Here is a 25356-nt window from a genome sequence, read left to right on the forward strand (position 1 = left end):
TTTGTTCTGAGATAGCTGATATGATACGTTTATTTGTAATATGTCCATAAAGTAGCATTCTCTCTATCTCTCTCTTTCTCTTTTTTTCTCAGACTTACTCTTTTAGATATTCTTTTATACTCTCGCTCTCACTTTTTCTTTTTTTCTGAAACTCACTCTCTTTCATTCATGACCTCAAACTCACTATCTTTCTTTACTGACTTCCATCTCACTTTCTTTCATTATCTCTCTCGCTCTTTCAGTCCATTTGTTTATCTGTAATTCTCACTCTATACATCTCTCATCTATCATCGCTATTTCGATCCCTCTTCTCTCTCTATTTTTCTATCTATCATTGATGCTCAATCTATCTGCACATCTCACTAATTACTCGACATATGTTTTATTTCTATCCGTCTCACTCTCTGTTTCTCAATATTTCTTTTCTAGACTGTCTTTTTCCCACTCTCTCCTTCTTACTTTTTCTTTCATGACCTCAAACTCACTCTTTTTTTTTGTCTCTCTCTCTTCTTCTCTCTGTCAGCCTATTTATTTACTGGTGATTCTCTCTCTATATGTCTGTCATCTATCGTCTCTACATCCATCTCTCTTCTCTCTTTTCTATCTATCATTAATACTCTATTTATTTGCATATTTCAGTAATCATTCTTCGTATGTCATCTCTATTTCTCTCTCTCTCTCTCTCTCTCTCTCTCTCTCTCTCTCTCTCTCTCTCTTCTCTATCTCTTTCTTTTGTTAGATTTTCTTTTTTCACACTTTTATTGACTCGTTTTCACTCTTTCTTTCGTCATCTCAAACCCTCTGTCTTTTCTTTTTTTCTCTTTTTCCATTTCTCCGCCTATCCATTTATCTGTAATTCATCCTATACGTCTTCCATCTATCGTCTCTATCTCCATCCCCTCCTCTCTCTCTATTTTTCTATCTATCTTCGGTGCTTTATCTATCTGAATAACTGACTAACCACACTGATATGTCATCTTTGCCTTATTTTAACACAAACTCTTTTGCACACACACACGCACGCACGCACTCACTCACTCACTCACTCCGTCCTTGTTTATTTTGAAGTATTATTCTTTGTGAAAATTTATAGAAGTGTTGTGCTGTTTAATTTTTATACTAATATATTCGTACAGAAAAATATTATTTTTTAAAATAATATCTAGAATTATATTTCCTTTCATCTAAATTGCTTATCTATATTCATCCGTGCAAAATTATAGTGTCCTGTATATTTTATTTGTTTTAACAAAAGTTCATTGGTTGTTCCCTCTGCCCACACATCTTCCCACGTACATGGAGTAAAGCCGGTGGGTTGTGTACCATATAACAGACGTCTGCCGCGCATCATGAGAAAAAAAAACCCTTAGTCATTGGTGTTTATGTTTATCTTATTTTATATGATCATTCGCTGGCTTGTAATTACAAATTAATCTACTTTGAACTTTGATCGAATTCCAGTAAGATATTTGAAAGTGTCAAATTGAATAAGGGTGTTTTAACAAGAATGAAATGATTATTATTAGTATTTAAATATTCAAGGTTTAAATAAAAATATTAAAAGTTTTTAATGAAAAATGAACGTTACTTCATAAGTGAACATGAGATTCTATCTACGAAAATGGTCACAAAGGAAATATATTTTGTTACATAATACACACGAATCTTTTTTTTTTCCCCAGACAAAAATTAATTTATAATAACACTAGATTTTTCTAATTTATTTGCAACTTTTGCCTTTGATTGGATTGTAATCCATTCCATGGACTTAATATAAAGTACTATTCTGTGTCTTAAATAAATTTGCTGGACATTGACGGAAGAAACTTTGGTCGTTTCACTAATGATTTGCTTTTCACAGAACCAACTGAGAATATCTCTTCATGACTTTTAAAGATTTAAAGCTTTCAGACACAATTGTAAGATTTATCAGATTGTTAGCACTGACAGGATCAGCTTATCTGGTGTCGGTAATATTTTATTGTAATTTTCAATATTTAATTGAGACTCAATACTGCACACATTGACCCAGGGAGACTTACGTACGTGTATTTTGGTGACTTTCACATTTTAATAATTGACTTTTGTGCAGTTCTATTCCATGTAATTAAATAACAGGAAAATCCCTGAAAGACAGCTAATATGGAAAACTAGGTACCCATAATTTTTATTTTGTCATCCAATGTGCCAGGAGCCATTTCCTTCATTTTTGCTAAAAAGCCAATATTAAAAAAAAATCGACGAAGACCAGCTGAAAAATAATCGATATAATAACAATAATGATGTCACTCAGATAATTGAATTGTCTATTATTTCAATATAATAAAATACTAATGCCCAGTATTTCATTATCCTTCTTTATATAAAAAGAAAATAAAAACAAAAGAGAATTAAATAGCTGTATTTAGTTAAACAGGAAAAGCGATAACTCCTTAATTGCGTTGCTTTGACACTAAATAATTAAAATAAAAATATTAATTGTTATCGGCGCAAACTTCATAGAACGTAATTTCACACTTGGAAACATATATCTATAAACAAAAAAGTGAATCATTAATAAGGCCAACATCGCAAATGGTAATTTAATTTACCAAACCTTGACGAGTTTTCCCTCTCTAAAATTCCCTTTTTTGCACATTCTCGTAAAATAGTTTAGGAAAGTCTTGAAATTATTACTGTTTAAAACTTAATATAACCTATGTAAAATAAGTTATTTAAAAGAATTTAAAATAAAAGATTACTGCTAAGAGGATCAATGGAATTACAAATTCCTTGTAAAGATATTTGTACTGTAGTTTATTTTTTATTTATTTACAGTCCAAACAGGTCAGGTACCCAAGGACAGTCAACAACACAACAAATCAATCATTAAAATATAACTATTAAAAAAGAATATAAAAATAAAAATAAAGAAAAAAAGAAGGGCCAACACTTTTAACAAACAAATCAACATTATAAATGGATGTTTATTAATTAACACAATAAAATTAATAAATAAACCCACATTTACACTTTAAAGCTCGTTCTATATTTTCTTAAAAGGTTGGGGGAGTCAGTGGCCGCAACGGTTAGGCGTTGACACGGCGCCCATCATTGTAAGGTAAAGGTCCGGGGTTCGAATCCAGCGGCCCTGCAATCGAACCCGACTTACTTTCAAATGGGCTTTTTTCAAAAACAACGACACCCTGAGGGTTTATGGGGTATATATATATATATATATATATATATATATATATATATATATGTCAGTCAGGGACGGGGAGAAGGGGGTCCGCACTGATATCGAATTTATTTGTTATGCACGGCTGTGGATTATTGAAGACTCTGACCCGTAGTTGGTCCTGTGCCGTGAAATACCAAATAATTCATCGGTCCGTAGGTGACGCTGGGGGACCCTAAATAGACTATAAGACAATATCTCCGGGGAGTAAATGAAATTATTTAGGATCTTCCGCAGAATCATGACGGAAGCAAAAACTCTTCTATCCGCCCGAGAATCTTGGCCTACTAGAGCAAGTTCATAGAGGTACTTCCGGTGATTGCATATCTTGCACAACAGGAATTTCGTGTTCTTTCTCTGCACCCTTTCTATCATGTAAGAACCATCTAAAGAACCCGGCGACCAAACAACACTGGTGCCTGCGCACGCCTGAGTACGAATCCTAAATTTTTAAACGGTTTATTCCTAATGGCATGGATGTAGTCCCGAAAATGACAATTCTTATTAAAAACAACCCCGAGTTCGAGATCCGACCTCCTCGATATGAGAACCTTCAATACTATAATCGAATTGATTGTAAATAATCTCGTGAATAATCTTTTTCCTGGAGAACATTAAAACCTTACATTTATTTTCGTTTAGTTTGAAATTATTACGCGTAAACCAATGCCAGAAGCTTCTCGAGTAATTTTGTAAGAGAATGCCATCATTTATCTATTCGGCAGGGCGATAAATTTTCAAATCGTCTGCTAACGGTGAAAATAAAAGATTAAGCAGAACAGAGGTGTCGTCATTACAAAATAAAAGAAATAAAATCGGATCAGAATGAGAGCTCTGAGTCACACCAGATCGTACGTGGACAGGTTTCGATAAGCTTTCACTAAATCTTACAACAAAAGACCTCTCAGACAAAAAGGAGTCTACCCATCCCAACTTAGCCCACACCTAGTGTTTGGATTTTTTTTGACCAGGATGAGACGATGCACGCTCTCAAAGGCTTTTGATAAATCCGTATACACCGAGTGAACACGTTTACCAAGCTCTAGATTATTTAAAATTTATTCTTTATAGAGAACTAGGTTCGTAATACGGGAGCGTCCTTTCATAAACCCATGAAAAGATGAAGCTTTCTGTTTCATGATGAAGGCACACCAGACTTCCTTTAAAATCCAACGTATATAAACAAAAAAATTAATGTCTCATTGGCATTCTCAACACGACACTCAGTAATGACACATCTACACAGAAAACAAACACTTCGAGTGAGTACAAATACTTTGAGTCTAAAATTTCAATCATTATATAAATTCATTTTTTCACATCTTACATGTATTTGTATAATTTAAACAATGTTTATAAATCCCAGGCCCTGAAGATGATCTCAATAAAGTTCGTAACGCGCACGATAAAGAAAAGGTTTTTCTACGTTACCCCAGACCGCATCTCACGGTCTCCAAATAGTCATTGATATGGCGATAATTTTCAATATTTTTACAATCTCCTTTTTTAAAAACCGGGGTAATAAAATTAATTTCCCATCTAGTCGGGAAGACGGACTCATTCAAAGACTTCCTTAAAAGAATGGAGAGGACATCACAACACTTCTTAAAAAATTTTTTTGGAATACCATCAGGACCCATGCTACATGGAGCATCCAAAACAATAAGCTTTTTTTTAGTTGTATGTGTAATAGTAACGTGTGGTGATTAGTGACCGTTAATTGATAATTATTCAGAAATCGTGAGATGCGGTCTGATGTGATGTAGGTTTCAGAAAAACATTTTCTTTATCCATTTATAGATTGAGATCATCTTCAAGGCCTGGGATTTACATACATTGTTTGCATTTAACAAATACATGAAGGATGTGGAAAAGTGAATTTATACAATGCAAAATATATTTTTTTATATTGAATCAAAGTATTTCTACTCACTTAAAGTGTTTGTCTTCTGTGTAATTGTGCCATTCTTGCGTGTGGTGTTCAGAGTGCTAGTGAGATATTGCTGTTTATGTTTATATATGTATAGGAAGTCGGTATAGAAAAGACATTTTTGTATAAAGCCGTCGGTTTCTTTGAGGTGAAAGGCCTATCACTTAAATTAAACACATTTCTCTCGTCCGATTACTTCAAAATAGCTTTCAAAAATTATAAAACAATTCAAACACTTTTTTCCAAAATTAAAGATCCCACACCAATAACAAATAAATCTGACGTAATCTGCAAAATCAACTGTTTAAACTGTCTGGCAACTTACATCGGTCTTACATCCCAACATCTGGACAAGAGAGTAAAGCAAAATAGCAACAACATCAACAACTATGATTGCAAAAACCCAAGCAAAATCCTACAGCACTCGCTACCCACCATTTTGAACACAAACACAATTTCGAATTCAACAATCCAAAAATATTACACACAAACTCCCGACCGCATCTCACGATATCTGAATAATTACACACAAAACAAAGCAAACATAAACGTAATTTTTTATAAATGGTTTACATCAACAGAGATAAACACAGCATCAATTGCAGAACAGATACATGTAAACTCAGTCGCAGCTACGCCAATATCATTAATCAAATTCAATATAGATAACATACATATATCATCACATCACATTCCACATATCAAACATTTTTCACATAGTCTAATTTTTCAACAATTTAGCTTTCCTTTTCCTATTTATCCCTTTCTATATAATCCTGAAAGGATAATCTGGCCGAACCATTACCAACGTTTTATCCCTTCGTCGGCTCTTTTCACCTCAAAGAAGCCGACGTCTTATACAAAAATGTCTTTTCTATACCGACTTCCTTCCCCACCCCTTCAAAATCCAACATATATAAACATAAAACAGCAATATCTCACTGTCACTGTCAACACGACACGCAAGAATGGCACAATTACACAGAAGACAAACACTTTAAGTGAGTAGAAATACTTGATTTAATATGAAAAAATATATTTTGCATTGTATAAATTCACTTTTTTCCACATCCTTCATATATTTGTTAAATGTAAACAATGTATGTAAATCTCAGGCCCTGAAGATGATTTCAATAAAGATGGAAACGCGGCACGATAAAGAAAATGTTTTTCTGAAACCCACATCACACCAGACCGCATCTCACGGTTTCTGAATAATTATCGAAGTTAAATAACCGCTCTGCGGAAGAGACTTTAAAAAAAAATTTATTGTAAAAGATTACAACAGTGGAACCGACACTATGACGGACAGAATGCAACAGTAAGAGTGAGCCCCCTCGTAGAAGATGCAAGGGGTTTTATACATATTTGTTTAATTAGTTTAATTGGTCTAAGGGCTGATGTGTTTGGTTGCAATGATAAGAAGGGAGGCTTTATCGTCTCTGGCCCCTAGGCTAATTGGGTCCTGGATATCTGACTGGCGATAATCTGACACCTCTGACCCGATCGACTTATCTGAAATGTTGGTTGTCTACATGACGTGTAGGCCGTTTCTATAACTTCGATTAACGGCCACTAATAACCACACGTTACTATTACACATACAACTAAGAAAGAGCTTATTGCTTTGGATGCATCATGTAGCATGAGTCCTGATGGTATTCCACAGAAAAGAAAGACTTTGAGCCCCGAAGGTAATCTTAATAAAAATCGAAACGTTGGCACGATAAAGAAAATGTTTTTCTGAAACCTACATCACACCAGACCGCATCTCACGATTTCTGAATTATGTAATTCTAACACTGTAATAATGTTTCATGACAATGTATAGTGTGACCGAGCATGAAACGAAAATTTATATGTAAAAATATAAGTTAATAATATAAAGTAATATATAATAATAAATGAAGGAAACGGTGCTGTTCAAAACTAAAGCCTGAACAAGCGATGTTAAACCCAAACTCAAAGCTTTGTGTCGAAGCACGACAAAGTTCTTCAGGTATTCAACTTTTTCCGAACGGATTATTTAATCTAAAAATAATATAAAAATGATCAAATTATCAACTTGATCCACAATATAAAATTTTGTAATTTACTTCTTTATTTATTCCATTTATATAAATTATATATATTTATTATTGTACATATATTTACATTTATTCCACCACGAACTCCATTTTATTAATAATAATATACAGCTGAATGAAATTTTTTTTGAAAATCAAAAAATAAAATACTTGCATAAACTTTTCGCCTTCCAAATGTTTCTGATTTTTCAAGGAAAATAGTGCTAACTTTAAAACTTATCCACTGTCCTACAAAAATGTTGACAGGACGTGAGAACAAAACAAACCGCATGTAATGGAACAAACTTGGCCTTTAACAAATAAATTATTCATTGTTTTTGTCTGGCTTTTTTTTCATTATGTGAAAGTATTTTTAAATAAAGTTCACGATTTTACGACGTTTCGAAAATTGTTTTTCAAAGATTTTTCTTAATAAGTTGGAAAAACCTAAATGAAAACGGCAAACTGTGCAAAAAAATATGCCTACTTGTAGGCTATGGGGCTAAATAGAAATATCAATCAGTTGAGAATTATTTAAACCATAACATTTAAAATGAAATAAAGAGACAACTACCTGTCATAAACAATCCTTGAATACTAAATTTGTAATTATTTTATATGCTTCTACTTATACTACTAATTATATAAATCCTATATATTAATCCTTGAATACTTCTGAATCATAAATGAACTCTTAATCAGAAATATTAAGAGATTAAAGAAACAGGTTTTGCGGTAATTTTGGGTGTGATTGAATACAAAAAGTCATATATATATAATCATCTTACATTTCATGATGTACTAAAATGTTTCTTTGACATAAAAAAGTCATAAACTTAGATATACTTAGGCAATAATTTGGAAAAACATAAATCCGAGCTAAGTTTAAAATCATTTAATGCTTTATCACAAGCGTTAATATCTGGCATGAATCATAAACTACCATCCGGAACTACATTGTTAACAGTAAAAAACGAACAATTTACGCCAAGTAATCATATTATGATTCATTTACAAAATAAAACATAAAAGTTTAAAATTTTCAAGACGTCAAAATAGATAAACAGGGAAATAAATCACAATAAATTCACCTTCGTCGAATAAGTACAGCTAGCTCTTGAATATCGGGCTAAAAGGTAAAATAAATCAAAGACCAGAGATGACTTTTCATTTATCTGTATTCATGGTTATTCTCGCGACAGTTGAATATTAATCAAATTTGTCTATTTATTAAATATATTCTGAATATTGCGAACATAAGTAACTCGTCAATTGAAAGCAAGGTAGTTTTGACTAGAATTTCTACTCTATTATACAACTGAGTAAATGCGAATCAATTTATAGTCTCGTTGATGCTTTTGAAAAAAGATGTTTTATTAAAAAATCTTTCAAACACCTGTCCCAATTATAAGTGCAGAAGAATTTAAATAAATATAAATTAAATAGTATTAGGATGACGTTTGAACGTGATATGAAAAAAATTATGATTCTTTATATTTTGAAATCGCTATTAATTATTTCATTAACTGGTTTCATTAATATATTAAAATTGATTTGTCTGAAGTTTGATTTGTGCATATAAAGAGGCCTTAGTGAGATCAGTTTTCAATTATTTGATAAAATGACTCGGTGTATCTCCTCGGAACATTTTTTGAGCAGTGAAACTCATGAACCAATTCTGTCTTTATTTATCAGATTGTACAAAAGAATTCTGGCATATTATCCAGGAACTAAGCTGCTTGTTTGTTTTGTTACAAGGATTTAATGAACTTTGTAACACAAATTTGTACAAGCCCCGAAACACGAGCAATCAAACACATTAGGGACACCTCGGTCTTTCAAACTGAATTACATGCGATCGATGCTTGTTCCCTAGAAAATTTTAAAAGAGGTTACACTGGCAAAAATATCCTCATAATATCAGATAGCGAAGCAGGATTAGCATGTAAAAAATCACATAACTAGTCAGTTAATGAATCCGAAATTTCCAAATCCTGGGTAAATACCTGATGATATCTTGGGTACCAGGATACAAAGGAAGTTTGCGTAAGAAAAAGGTGGACAACTGGCCAGTAGAGGATCTGCGAGACCATACATAAACCAAAAACCTATTCTTGGGATAACAAAAACAAACACAGAATGCTCCATCACAGAACAGATCCAATTTCCAAAAGAGCCAAAAGGAGAAATGTATTAACTCTAGGGGCGCTTGACTTGAAACTTACGCTAGGGATAGGGATAAGAGAGGAGGCCACAAGGCCTACTACACCTCGACCTAAAAAAATATATTGTGCTCCTCTGTTAATTATGACTCACTGGCCAGCTTCAGGCTATTAACCAGCCTCCACAGCTTTGCCAGCGGTTCCTTGTTGTAGGATCTTGCTTGTGTTTTTTCTTGTCCTAGTTGCAAGAACCTGCACCTACATAGACCTTCACAGAAAGATAAAATGTGTTCTGCGTTCTCCTCCTCTTCCTGGCAGTATCTGCAGTGTCTGTACTCCTATCCATTGCATGTGCTTTCTTAAGTGGCAGTGCCCCGTCAGGAGTCCAACCAGAATCCTGGTTCGGTTGCGGTTGCCTTCCAGTAGTTCTTTTGTAAGCTTTGCGGATGGTCCTTCTATGAATCTCTTCGCGTGCCTCATATCTGTGGTATTGTTCCAACAGGTTTTGGACTCATTAAGGATCCATTTTAAGATGTGTCTCTTTTGTGGCAGGCTGCTAGGCCTCAGTAAGATTCTGGGCACTCACTTTTTTGTCAGCATGTCAACCTTTTTGTTGCCTCTATGCCCCGAATGTCCAGGGACCCATGCCAGGGTCAGGTCGTCAGGGCCTACATGCATTTCCAACCAGTCTTTGACTTCGCCTCGCATGAGGCTAAGGCCCTGAGAGCTGCCTGGCTGTTAAGAAAATGGCTATCTTCCGGGAATGTATAACTAGCCTTTTTATTTCTCTGGCACATTATTCGATCGCCATAATTTCAGACTGGAAAACTGTAGCATAGTTGCCTAGGGTTACCGCCAGTTCGGTCTTGGGGTTCATCCCAAAGCTCCCGTAGCCTTGTCGTTTTTGGAGCCGTGAGTACACCAGTAGGAATTTGCCTTTAGTCCCATTCTTCCCGTTCTAGTATCAGTACTTTGTACTTCTGGTTTAAGTTGTACTTAAAGTAGTAGTGGCAAGAGTAATGGCATCAGCTGGCATAGGAATGACATCTGTCTGTATCTCCTCCCTCAGTTTCCATTGTTTATTCATATGGCCTATCTTAGCAGATGGTTGTCCATTTATGATCCTGTGGGCTGCTGCTCTGGCTTCTCCTTGGATTGAAATTTGAAGTGGTGGGAGGTTTAACAAAACTTCCAGGGCCGCAGTTGGCCGTAGCAACGACATTCAACGACCTAGTACTCCTTAAAAGAAGGATCGAATCGATCGAAAGACTGAACTAAGGATCTAGGAAAATAGCCGAATGGCTGCAGTGTTTAGGGAACATTAACCCTCCACCAAGTTATCATCATTATCAACACAAATTTGAAAAAATGCTCTAGTACTTGAAAATGATTCGCTTTATTAATTATTGTCTAAAGCTCGGTGTAATCATATAAGAGCCATTAAATAAAGACTATTTTTACACCTCATCAAAGAATTCTTCTATTCATATATATATCAATATTTTACAAACTACAATTTTTGATTACAATAGGTGATTTGGTGATACATATAAATATTTACAGCTATTTCTTATATATTTACATTGAGGGGAGTAAATAATCAATATTATTCTCTCATCTATTAGGTTTCGTGGTCCGATTGAGCAAATAAATTCTTTTCAATTAATTAAGGCTTCGGTTGAGATAAAAAAAGTCAGTGTAACGAGCGGGATTCGAACTCACGACCTTCGGCTTTATACGCCGCTGCTCTACCACTTGAGCTGTCGTGACTTCGATCCACTCGGACACTAACTTTCCATCCCAACCCAAATGAGGGAAAATTCAAAAGGTGGGGTTGGGATGGGAAGTTAGTGTTCGAGTGGATCGAAGTCACGATAGCTCAATGGTGTAGCAACGGCGTATTTAGTCGAAGGTCGTGGGTTCAAATCCCTCTCGTGACACTGAATTTTTTATCTCAACCAAAGCCTTAATTAATTGAAAAGAAATTATTATCTCACTTGACTAAATGAACTTCACTTCCTATTCCTCAGAACGGAGGTCACGGGCCATTTCCTAATGAGATGCCTTATGGGATGGAAGGGATGGGTTCTCCTGGACAAAGCTTGTGCGAGGCTATGGAGGTGATGAGAAAAATTATTGTAGAACTTGGTTGTAGGCGTCGTTAAATAGGGCGCGCGCCGATGTGGTCGCGAAACAAATAATGAAAATAATTAAATAAACTAAAATTAAACAAAACCCCAATACCTGAGGTGTCCTCCTAAACTCCTAAAATGGTAAAATAGTCCGGTATGGCCAAACGGCTAGTTACGGACGTTAAAGATCCTCATTGTTTTTTTCAGGACCGAGAATTTGGGAACTTTATGTCCTTCTAAACCCTCAACATAACCAAAGCCCTGAATAATATGATGGCTTAGATTACTACGATACCTGCTAGGTTCAATCCGAAACTTTTCTATCGGCAGCTGGCTGATTTCACTCCAATGATTTTAAATTAAAAGCAAATTAAACTGAATATAACTTTTAAGTCTTAAAGTAAGGTTTTACCCACGAAAGTAAGAAAACGAAAGCACGGAAGCAAAGATGTTCCTCTCGGGAGCATGAGAAAGTTACGACGGAAGTAAGCTACGAGGGTAGCAGCCCTTATCCGCCCTTTTAGAAGTTAGGGAGCAAGGGATTGTGGGCAGCATATCAACGAAAACATGGACCTTTACGCCAATGTAATTGGCGTAAAAATGGTAAATTTTTTTGGGAATTGTATTTTGGATAAATGGGATTTTAAAATTCTTGTGAACGGCATTATTTGAATTTTGAGACTAATGGCTCATGGCATTAAAATATGAAGATTTTATATATAAAATAAATTTTGGAGAAGTGACCTTGGTCGATCATTCCTCTTCGATAAAACTCTCGAAGAACCCTAAAAAGCTCATAAGGTTATTTGTCAAACATATATCATTACGTCACACATCCTTGAAAATAGGTCGATTTGCTGAGCTGCGAGGGTGATAGATTAATTATAACAAAAGTTGATTACAAGATCGAATAGTAACATTGTGAATTATAACGAAACTTTTTTTAATAATTTTATTTTATACCGGGATTTTTATACTGTGCCTATTTGCCCAGGGAGCGTATTTGAGCATTTGTTATAAACATTAATTTTAATAAATGGTTAAATCTGCAAAAATACATAATAAAGTCTGAAAGTCATTTTAAAAATAAAATAGACTCCATGATGATTAAAAAGTCCTCTTTTGTAAAGAGTTCTTTAAAAAAAATTAATATAAGCTAAGCGTAAAAGCAACTCCAGGATTCCTACTCTATTTTGAGACGATTCTTATCCTAAATTAATGTTGTAATGCTAATCGTCGTCGAAATAAATATGGACGGCCATCTTTTTGTTACAAAAAGCATACCCCGTCACGCGTCTTCCGTTGAGCATTGGATTCGTTGAAATGGACGATCCTCTCAAAAATTTTCTTTAAGTAAAAGTGACATAAAATAAGTTCTGAAATTGAATTGTATAATAAAAATATGGGATTCTTATTTAAAATAACAAAATTAGTGTCATTTCCCAGCTAGATGAGAAAGGTAGGTTAAATCTTTTATAAGCACGCAATTCCGAGCCAAAATTAACTTGGGGTTTGTAAAGACCGTTTTTTTATTTTTTATATTTTATTTTTATAAACCTGCTTCTTCTCGCTCCATACATTTTGTACTGTAGCTCTATAGCTCAAAATCGATTACTCTAATATTTTTTTCCTTGGTAACTTCATATCTACCAGCATTGCAACCTTTGTTTTTTTCTTAAGATGTGAAATAAGAGATGTTTCAGATCATTATTTCTAAATATATTCTGTATCACAATATCAACGGAAATTTTTGTCCGAACGGTTTTTTCACAGTTTGCACTTGCAAATCATGTTCGCAAGTTATACATGCGTACGGCGAGACGTATTAATTAGGCCAAGTAAACATTTCCGTGATTAAGCAGTTATAATTGCTTGCGTTCAGGCTTATCCGGTTATGAAGCAGCTTAGGCTTAAGACCAACTTTAAAAAAGCTGCAAGTCATTTTCCGGTGTGTGTTTACTTGTTGATATTTAAATCATTTATCTCGGAAAATCTGCAATTGGTATGGTACCACGTATTAATCATATTACATTGATGTCATTTGAAATGTTTAAGTGAGAGATTTTAAATTGTCCGATATATAATTATTTTTATTGTATTTATTTAAACCATGGGCTTATACAAAAAATTAGAGTTTGTAACATCACGTTTGTAAATATTAGTATATTTCTTTATATTTCTCGTTTGTTATTTGCTGTCGGGAAAGTGGAAATACAACGCTGACTAATTTCCATGTAGAATAGAGGCTTTATTTACATTACAGGGGACTCTTCTAAAAGTATACAAAAGCGACTGTTAGTATTTCATCCAGAAAGACGAATCGCCACAACGGTAAAAAATCTCCATTTGGTATGATGCTGTTTTAACATTGAAACATTGATATAAAAAAAAGTGTTTTATCGACCCGGAACCGTGGTTTATGGTTCGCCTCTTCAAGGATCAACCAGCACTTTGATTTATTATTGAGCGAACCGATCGAAATAAATGGCATGTGAGCGAAAGGGCTTGTCAGATAAGAACATCTAAGAAGATGTAATTTTCAGGGTATATTATACTGCGCCCTTTAAGAGCTTTATATTCACCGTACTCTGCCTAAAGCACATCGGTGAGTCCTACTTCATCAAGAAACTTGATTAATAGGCCCGGTTTTAATGGTTGAAGCTTTTATGGTCACATTGTACATCCCAAAACACTTCCTCCTGCGGTCTAGTGTAGCTCCGCAGTTTTTAGTAGTGTTGGTTTCTCTTCTGTTTCTTTGCAGAATCTGCATGTGCCGTCTTGGATTATTCCAATTTTCTTTAAGTTCCAATTAACTTGCAGTGTCCTGTTAAGAATCCTATTAGGATTCGCAGTTTGTTCCTTCTTCCCTTAACACATTCTGTAAAGTCTTTTCTTCCAAAATTTGTTAGGAGATTCTTGGATCCAATGAGGAATTCCATTGTTCCTTCATTTTCTTTTTGTCCTTCTGTCTGCGATACTCGTTAATAGTGTGGGTTGCTATGCAACAGAAGGATTCAGGTCCTGTCAGCGGTGTAGCCTTGCCTTGCAAGGGTGTCCGCTTTTTCGTTGCCTTCTTCTCCATTGTCCTGGGACCCAGCAGAGACTGACTTTGTCCTGCGTACCTAAGATGTTTAATTTGGTTTTGCAGTTCAGCACCATCCTTGAACAAATGATATTTGAGCTTAGTGCTTTGATGGTTTCTTGGCTATCTGACATGATAGCTATATTCTTGTTTTTGTACCCTTTACTTAGGTTGAGTTGGGTACATCTTTCGATTGCATGAATCTCAGCTTGGAAAATACTGGTGTATTTTCCCATGGGTTCTGAATATTTGGTTCCAGGTCCAAATACTACTGCCCCCGTACCTTGTGTTCTAGATCCATCTGTGTACCAAAGGATGGTGCCATTCTTAAAGAAGGTGTTTCCCTCTCGTTCCCATTTTTTTTGAGTATCGGATGGTCTTCTCATAGTTTGTTGCTGTTTCTACATTTTAGTTTTATTCCTGTTGGAGGTTTCTCATTGATAATATTAATGATGGTTTTCTGCGCTGTCCTTATTACCATGTGGTGTAGGGGGATTAATTTCTGTACTTTTTCCATGCTAATTATAAGACATGTTCTCATTGCTCCTGTTAAAGATCAGGGAATAAAATAAGCCTCATTTACTACAGAAAACAACCAAAAGAGAGGTATATTTAACAAACAAAAAAAAACAAACTATAATATCTTCTGCCAACTGAGTAAAATTTTAAATTAAAAGCGAACGAAATGAAAGGTTAAAACGAATTTCGAGATTACACTTTATATTGGAAACTCGGAACGCAACTGAAACTCCAAAGTTAGCGGCTTCAACTTTATTTGAAGGCAACAAAAAATCCAATTAGTGATTTATGTTGTATTGCGGGCAAGACGTCGAGCGAAAAATTAACCGGTACTGACAGTTAATCTCTCCTTAACTCCCGCAAGATTTTCATCCGCCTCATATTTTCCTTTCTTCCATTTGTCACTTTCTTTGTGAATTCAGCATGATAAGTCGTATTTCTTTTGAACAGTATTTGTCTGAGTATATTTCTGCTATTTTTTAAATATATGTTCTGTGTTTTCTTCACCGTTGATTGACAAGTTCTATTTCTCAGCGAACACTTACTTTGAAAAAAATTGTAGATAAATTATAATCTCAGTGAATAACGTCAGGCAAACATATGTACTTAACGAGTTTCTCTCTCATCGAAATTCCAGGAAGGAACACGATATGCTTTGATCGCTCAGCGATATATCATTAAGGATATCTAAACAGTAGCGTGGAAGGTATACGAAGACAGGATGACAGAAAGGGTCGTACCGGGTTTCTCGAATAGATAGGTTGCTTTGTCATTCCATAAATAACATTATTACAAAGGCGAAAAAACGGTTTTTGCCAAGGAAAAAAATAGCAGAGAAATGGATCAGAAAAATCGCCATTCCGCAGCGTGACCACGGTGGGCGTCATTTTTTTGTTGTTATATTAAACAAAAAAGTAGTTTTAAAACGAAAGATAATCATGCATAAAAAAATACTTACATACGGTTTCAAATATCAAAAGGTTTTTTGGTAGTTATCCTACTTCATGTTCAAAATTCAAATTCATTAAGAGCCAATAATATGATAATAAGAGCAATATATATATATACTAATTATACTAAGTTATTTACTATAGTTATTTACTATATTTTGTTATTTACTAATAACTAGAAAAGTCTCGACGTCAATGGCCGCGATTTGATATAATTAAACATCTGAACAAAATCGATATTGAATCACAATCAATCATATATNATATATATGGCGAGAGAATACTATTTCTTTGTATAGCTAATTAGTTGTGTAACTAATAAATAATTAATTGTCATTCAATATCGATTTTGTTCAAATGATTAATTATATCAAGTCGCGTCCATTGACGTCGAGACTTTTCTCAATACTGTAATGATACGGGAAGCCGTCATCAATCCCTGCTTACGATTTATGAATTATGTTCGCGCATCATTGTAAGGTAAAGGTCCCGAGTTCGAATCCGTCGGCCCTGCATTCGAACCCGACATATTTACAAATAGAGGGTTTTTTTATAAAAAAACACCGGCACCCTGAGGGTTGATACAACCTCTGCCTTTGCGAACTCTAGTATAAAAAAAAACGTTCTGAAGTCTTATCTCGGTTGATGGACAGAAATGTCAAATTGGACCACGTTTTCCGTGTTGAGGAATGGCAAAATCGGACGCACTTGTCAGATATTATCATTAAAATGAAAGAGATGAGTCTTTCTTTGCATGGGAAGTGCATCACAACTTTAGATTCTAATGACAAAGTTCCCGCCTTCAAAAGAAAAAATCAGTTTTAGTCTTTATGTAAGGTATTGGTTGAAATTAAAAAAAAACAAAAAAAACAGGAATTCGAACCCACGACCTTCGGCTAAATACTTGCCTCCCTTTTGCCATTTTTCAAATGCCATGTAATCTATTTGATTCTCGGCGACAAATGAAATGGCCATGGAGAGCATTAGTGAAGATATACTTCATTTAAATTATTAAATTCATTAGATTTCGTGGTCTGATTGACCAAATAACATCTTTCAAATAATTGATCTTTATGTAAGGTATTGGTTGAGATAAAGAAGTCAGTGTCACGAGCTAGATTCGAACCAACGACCTTCGGCTAAATACGCCGCTGCTCTACCACTTGAGCTATCGTGACTTCGACCCACTCGGGCACTAACTACCCATCTCAACCCAACCTTTCGAATTTTCCTCCTTTTTGCCATTTTTTATCTCAACCAATACCTTACATAAAGATTAATTAATTGAAAGACGTTATTTGGTCAATCGGACCACGAAATCTAATGAATTCAATTTTAGGTTGAATCTGTTGAGAAGGAAGAAGTGGAGTTTTTCCTATGTTAAATGATCGATATACAATGCAAGACCATGAATGGGTGGTTTGGTTTTCCGTTTCCAGTATCAACAAAGCCAACCAGTTTTATCTTCAAGTGAGTAAGGATGTTTGTTATGTTATTTCAAACTCCACCTTGCAATCTACTTTCGAGTCGGATACTTACCCGATTTTCGGCTCCGTCTGGAAAACAAATAATTCAACCACTCGTTGAACAAGCAAAACGTGTTCTACTCCCATTCGCCACAAATTACGTATGCGAATCCGTATTTTCTATCTTCCGTTATCAAAAGTAAATAACGAAGATGAAGAACCCGACATTAATCTCCAGCACACGTCACGTTAATCTATTGGTTATTAATTTTCAAATCATTATTTTTGAATACTTTACCGTCCTATTGATTCCGTTAAGTATGTCAGTATAATATTTGTTTTCATAATCAATTTGGAATGTACTGGCTAATTTATAAAATTTTAATTTATTTCATACCATAAATATCTTATTTTAAAAACTTGAATGAGTGGGGCCCGCTGGCTAAAAAGATTGGGAAGCCCTGCTTTACGGAATCAAGCATGAACAAGCATATATATAGCAATATTACTATAGGAAAAGATAAAATCAGTAATGTAACGCAAGTGCCAAAAAATTAAAAAGACCAATTTTTTGAATCAAGACTATTCCTCGTATAATTAAATTGCTAAAGGATTTTTATAAATGCGTAAATAAAACAAGAAAGGATACAAAAAATATTTCAATTTCTCTGAAAGCAATTACAAAAAATCATAACAAGATTTTTATTAGTGTCAAAATGTAGAATTTTCGTGCTAAACATCTACCTTTGATCCTTAATTAGGTAGGAAAAGGTTAAATAAAGTTAACTCATAAATGATTTAAATAATGTCTGTATTAAATGTTAAATTGGAGAGAAAGTGGATGTTGCTAGAAATATTTAGTCAATTATCTTTTAATGAGTTTTTTGGTGAGTTTTTGTGACTGTTTTTCCATCCATGAAAGTTGGTGATAGTTAATTGAAGATCTTGTAATAGTTGTTTTTAAATTTTATTTTGAATGTACCGGAGCATTTCCAATTAAAAAACACTATTGTCTATGCATTAATCTTTTCATTATTTGAACAAACCGTGAAACATTAGTATTAATGAGGTTAAATTGTAGGCAGTTAAATGCACTGTTACTACAGTTTTGCTTTGTTTTTTCTTAGCTTTCAACGCTGAGCTGATTTGCCATACATTTTATTAGGGAGTTAATTACATGAAGAAAGGTTTTGCAACAAAATTTCCTTATGCGATTCTGGTTGTGCTATTACAAATTTTATGGATATTTTCAAACTGGAAATGTTTTATAAAATGAATACTTCAAGCATAAAAGTGAGTTCGAAGGTATTGCTCTTTTGTCTCTGACTCGATGTAATATTAATATTTTGTAAATATTATGTTAGTTCTTTTGCCTATTTCCTACTGTACATTTACAAACCTGATCGAAAAATCGGGTATTTTTCCTTATTACCTTCAACACTGAGCAAATTAAAGTTTTTTATTTTCTTACATATGTTATCAGTTGAATTCAGACTTGAAATGTTTATCAGAAATGTTGGTGATTTTTAATTTAAAAAATTTATTTAAATTTCCGGTTATTACTGGTAAATGCAGTTGGGAAGAAGGTCGTGTTGGCATGGGCTCCCGGCCACATAGGGATAGCCGGGAAAGAAGAAGCAGACAGGGCGGACAAAGGAGCCGCTGGAAGGCCCCTCGACGCTTCCCAATTTATACGCCCAGTGGACCTAAAACTACTAATTTCAAATTCGGTAAAAAGAGAATGGGAAAACCGCAGGGCTCGAAGAAATAGAAATAACTGTGGCAGGTTAAGAAAGAAGTCGGTTCCTTGTCCACCGAGAACGGTTCGAAAAGGGAAAAGGCCATACTGACAAGACTACGCGTAGGTCATTCAAGACTAACGTACGGGCACCTTCTGGCCGAAAAGCGACAGCTTAGGTGTCCATTATGTAAGGATAGAATGACGGTCGAGCACCTCTTCAAGTGCAGAAGGCTAGATGTATAAAGACAATATTTTGGCATATCATAGGACCTGTGCGTAGACTTGAGGGACGGCAGCGGGCACAGATACTATTCCGGTACCTCAGGGCTATAGTGATTGTGTTTGTATTGTGTCTCTGTATGAATTTATGTTAATTTATTGGAATGAATGTAATTTATTAGCATGAAAGGAAGAGGTGATTTAACCCCGCCCCGAGGAATATCTAGTACTCTGGGGGAGCGAATGTGACCAGACATCTGTTTGTGGTGATGTTTATGTATTGTATGTTTTGTTTCTATTCTGTATTTGACAACCTGAGGTACAAACGAGAGACTAGCATTCTAGAATATCAACGTAGTATATATTTGAAATCAGAGATCGAGGCGCTCAAGTGGTTGCAGTTTAAAACAAAATATGCGCGAAAGAAAAGAAAAAGAACGAACACGCAGAGGGCCGGCGATGACCTCAGCTGTTTGCCCCATAAACTACCCACGTATATACTGGTAAAAAATCTGAAGCCAGTGATTATGTCTTTAATATTGTAACGCTCCCCGCTAAATATTACACCACATTTTCTAATCAAAGATAATTTACAAAAAAAATCATCACTGGTAATTTTTTTTTGCCCTAATGAATTACAATATAATATAGTTTATTTTTGACACTACAAAATACAGTCGCACGACTACCAATCTGGCGATTTGTAACTTTACCCTATTGAATATTTATCTCTTTTTTTCCCAAACCTTAGGAAATGTAAGCCAATATTTATTAACACGATAGGTATATTTTCTGTAGACTAAGGACTACAACAACACACTATAAATAATATTTTATTTTATTTATAATTTTATCAATCGTTTTCGGTGCTTCCAAAAATAGATTTCTCATCAGCAGAAAACTGGGGGCAAAAAGGCTGAAATCGATTTTTGAAGTTATAGATAAAATTAAACAGTATTTATAGTGTTGTGATTGTTCTTATTCTACAGTAAAAAAACCGACCAAGTTAATAAATTACTATATATTTATGGTTGTAGATTAAAATAGATGAAGAAAAGTTTGAATTCTACTGATTACATGTGTTAGTGCATAAAAATTAATAAACGTGCTTAATTTGTTCGCTGTTGAAAGTAATAATGAATAATGTCAGCTTTTTCGCTTTGAGACGCACTGTGCGGCACGGCGCTCAAGGGCAACACTTCTGCAATACTCGTAAGTCTTGCGGTTTAGTATAAAGTTGTCTCGTTAAGGCTCCCCTATACAAATATGTACTGTCTTATAAAGATAAACCAGAAATTCGGACCATAGTTAATTAGGATTTTTTTGGTTTTATTTTGAATGTAGAATCTACTGGCAAAATTTGGAACACGAGTAGCCGAACACCCTGTATAATATATACGGTTGTAGTTTAAAATAGATGAAGAAAAGTTTGAATTCCACTGATTACATGTGTTAGTGCATAAAAATTAATAAACATGTTTAATTGGTTCACTGTTGAAAGTTATAATGAATGTCTGCTTTTTTTGCCTTTTGGGCGCACTGTGCGGCGCCGCGCTCAAGGGCAACACTTCTGCAATACTCGTAAGTCTTGCGGGTTAGTATATAAGTTTTCTCATTAAGGCGCCCCTAGACAAAAATGTATTGTTTTATGAAGATAAACCAGAGATTCGGACCAAAGTTATTTACGACTTTTTGGTTCCATTTTGAAGGTAGAATCTACTGGCAAAGTTTGTAACACGAGTAGCCGAAAACCCTGTGTTATATATGTACGGTTGTTTCAATTTTCCCTCCTTTTGCCAATTCAAAAGGTGGGGTTGAGATGGGAAGTTGGTGTCCGAGTGGATCGAGGTCACGACAGCTCGAGTGGTAGAGCAGCGGCGTATCTAGCCGAAGATCTTGGGTTCGAATCCGCTCGTGCCATTGACTTTTTTACCTCAACTAAAAACCTATTAATTGTAATACATTAATTGGTCAAGCGGACCACGAAATTAGTGAATTTAATCTACAAAAAGTAAAATTACGTTTTTATAACAACTCAAAATCAAAAATTTTGTAAATGTCCGGTTCAAAAAATCTCAAGTACACGACATCTACTGTTTTTAATACCGACTTCGACATCTTCTCATTGAACATTTCTGACCGATTTCCGTAACATTTGCAGTTCAACAAATGTGAAAACTTCCTTTGAAATTTCCGCATTTTGCAGTAAATAAAAGCAATGAGTAAAAAATGGATTTTATCATTAATTTTCTTAGAAATGAATCTACTAAAAAATAGCAGTTACTTTTTTTAAACAAAAAACAATTGAAATTATAATTGAGTAAAAACTTAAAATCTTGCTCTATGAAACTCTCAAAATGAAACTTTTCCTACATTTATCACCTAGGGATCTACAAATTTTGATAGCGTTCTGAAAATTGGCCTCTGAATGTCTTTGATCTATACGCAATAGTAGATACCGGTCATTTAGTTATAGGAAAATAATTCAAAGTTAGCATTATGTCCGCTTTTTGCCTTTTGCCTTACCATGTCCGGCGTGGAGAGCGCTCGACATACGAAATATGCACATTTCAGCCAGATACAAAGACAAAAACGAACAAAAATGGAAGGTATTTTAGGCCCACGAAATGGAAAGGATTACTCACTCCATGGAGAATCAATATGGAACTTATTTCGGCCGAACAAAATATATTGACGTGTGTTGACGTTGAAACTCGAGCCACTTCACAAAACCGGATCTCCTGTAAAATCCTGTTTTCACACGTTTCTGGTGAACCTTGAACTTCAACTGAAATTTAAATGACATAGAAAATAAAATAAAATTGGTTGTGGGAGGAAAAATTGTTAAATTCTCGAAAACACTCCTAATCATTGAATCAATAATTGTAAACACAATTAGGAAATTAGTCAAAACAGTTTGTACATAGTAGGTCCAGTTTATGACTAATTAGCAAGGTTTGTTATTAATCCTTTCTCTTACGTTTTCTTCTTGTTCTTCTTTAAAATATTTTGATTTCTTTTAATATAAAAAAGCTAATTTATAATCTAGTTGATTGATTATTTAGTGTAACGTTGCTTGTAACTCTGCCATGATGGCGTACAGTACGCCCAAAGGGCAAATAAGCGGAAATAATTCTGATTTTTAATTATTTTCCTATTATTAATCAATCTTTATCCATCATTAGGTTTGCATCTAAGGTACTCTGAGTTAAATTTTCAAGACGTTCTGAAAATTTATACGCCTTAATACGTTGTTATAAAAAAATGTAGAAAAATTGCCTTAATTTTGTAAAGTAATATTTTAAGTGTTAATGCATTTGTACCAGGATAATTTATGATTATAATTATAATAGTATTAAAAAAAAAGAAAATAACAACTTTGCAACATTTTCGAGGATTCGTTTCTAAGATGATTTAATAGTGAAATCGTATTTTTATCTATTGGCTACCATTTTTATTTCTTGAATAAGATAAAATTTACAATGGAAGTTGACACATTTTTTGAATTGCCTATCTTTCGAATAGACCAGAATCTGTTTCTCCTCTCAGGAACTTGAGTAGTTTCCGATAAAGATAAGTCCAAAACACTTGCGAAACATCTCTCCGAAGTATTCAAACCTAATAACATAATCGATATTGAACACGATAAGTTTATATCAGATTCATTTATGACAACTTTACCTCTAGATCTGCCACCTAAACCAGCAATTCTAAAACAAGTATCACAAGAAGTACGACAGCTTTCTAAAAAATTCACCTGGCCATGATTTAATAACACCTGAAGTTCTTCAAAAACTACCCAAAAAAGCCGTCGTTTTTCTGATGTCTTTATTTAACGCAATTTTGAAATCTACGCACTTTCCCATACAATGGATCCTTTCTTAAATTAAAATGATCCCAAAGCCACATAAAAATTAAGCTCCCCTATTAGTTTGTTACCTGCCTCTTCTAAATTATTGGAAAAATTAATTTACAAAATAATTATCTGTATTGCTTTTTCAATAAATTCCTCCCAAATTTTTTTAAGTTTTTATTATTAATAATCGTTCCACCTTACCAACCCTTAAATTACAGTTTTTAATTCCTTTCTTTCATCAATTTCTTTATCTTGGAAAAAAGTAAAAAATGCAATTACACCACCAAAAAGGATATTAAATGGTCTACGTTTGTTGAAATTTACTGGTTTCTAGGTTTGGAAATAGTAGATTAATATCACTGTAGTAATTTTTTCAACTTTGAAATAAATATTATTTTTCAAAAACATTTATTTCACGAACGTTTACAAGCTTAGTATTAATCACACCTTATTGAAAATTTAACTTACTTTGCAATGGTATCTACAGATTTGTCCAAAACAGTTTAGTTTTGGAGTTATCATTGTTTATTTGAAGCTAGGTCGTAAAATCTTCAAAATCAGAAAAAGTGAAAAAACTCCGAAACGGAGATTCGGACAATAGTTAATTAGGATTTTTTTGGTTTTATTTTGAATGTAGAATCTACTGGCAAAGTTTGGAACACGAGTAGCCGAACACCCTGTATAATATATACGGTTGTAGTTTAAAATAGATGAAGAAAAGTTTGAATTCCACTGATTACATGTGTTAGTGCATAAAAATTAATAAACATGTTTAATTGGTTCACTGTTGAAAGTTATAATGAATAATGTCTGCTTTTTTGCCTTTTGGGCGCACTGTGCGGCACGGCGCTCAAAGGCAACACTTCTGCAATACTCGTAAGTCGTGCGGGTTAGTATACACGTTGTCTTATTAAGGCGCCCCTAGACAAAAATGTATTGTTTTATGAAGATAAACCAGAGATTCGGACCAAAGTTACTTACGACTTTTTGGTTCCATTTTGAAGGTAGAATCTACTGGCAAAGTTTGTAACACGAGTACCCGAACACCCTTTATTATATATGTACGGTTGTAGATTAAAATAGATGAAGAAAAGTTTGAATTCAACTGATTACATGTGTTAGTGCATAAAAATTAATAAACTGTTCAATTTGTTCACTGTTGAAAGTTATAATGAATAATGTCAGCTTTTTCGCTTTTTAGACGCACTGTACGGCGCGGCGCTCAAGGGCAACACTTCTGCAATTCTCGTAAGTCTTGCGGGTTAGTATACAAGTTTTCTCATTAAGGCGCCCCTATACCAATATGAAGTGTATGTCTTATGAAGATAAACGCAATAGTTCAAAGAGGCCCTAGACGGTCAATCAATGTGATCAAATGGTTGCAACAATCCATTGACGCGCGCTTCAATCAACCCTCAATCTTTTGTTCAAAACTCATTTTACCCAGGTACGTAGTACTGTTTTTTTTTTGTGCAAGACTTCAGTTGAGAGCTACATAAAATTTTAGCGGCTGAAACATTGTTTTCAAATATATTGATATTGGTTTCTTCGCCTTGATTTTATCAGTTGTGCAGAATAAACAGAACAATACGAGAAAACGACGGTGGTCAAAGTACTGGTATAAATTGAGAAACCCCTTCACTCACGAATATTTATTCAACGTTGTACGCGAAACGGAACCAGATGACTTTAGAAACTTTGTCAGAATGAACTAAGAAAATTTCGACTTACGGAAAGATTGATCAAAACCCCCGTAGACGGTCAAGCGCCCTCTTCAAGCACTCCCGTCAATCAAACTTTCCATCATTCACCGTCAATGCTTGACTCAAGCGTCAATCAGATTCTTACAGGTCAATCATGTTTGATTCAATCGTTCAGCCCCAGCTTTTGATCAAACAGTTTGACTGCCTAGGGGCACTTATAGAGTTTTACCGATAATCAATCCAAATAGGGATTTCTTCAGAGAATTTTTATTCTCCGATAATGCTACTTTTAAAAGCGGTAGATTATCAA

The 25356-nt window shown here is 34.4% G+C and overlaps 1 protein-coding gene across 2 annotated transcripts in view; it reads right to left on the bottom strand.

Moving 5' to 3' along the window:
• The window catches only part of LOC106662186 (tachykinin-like peptides receptor 86C), a 166573-nt gene that overhangs the window by 33329 nt on the left and 107888 nt on the right, over nucleotides 1–25356 (bottom strand). The window lies entirely within an intron of this gene.

Source organism: Cimex lectularius, unplaced genomic scaffold (genome assembly GCF_000648675.2).
Source record: "Cimex lectularius strain Harlan isolate CLEC.00 unplaced genomic scaffold, Clec_2.1 scaffold19, whole genome shotgun sequence".
NCBI classification, from domain to species: Eukaryota; Metazoa; Arthropoda; class Insecta; order Hemiptera; family Cimicidae; genus Cimex; species Cimex lectularius.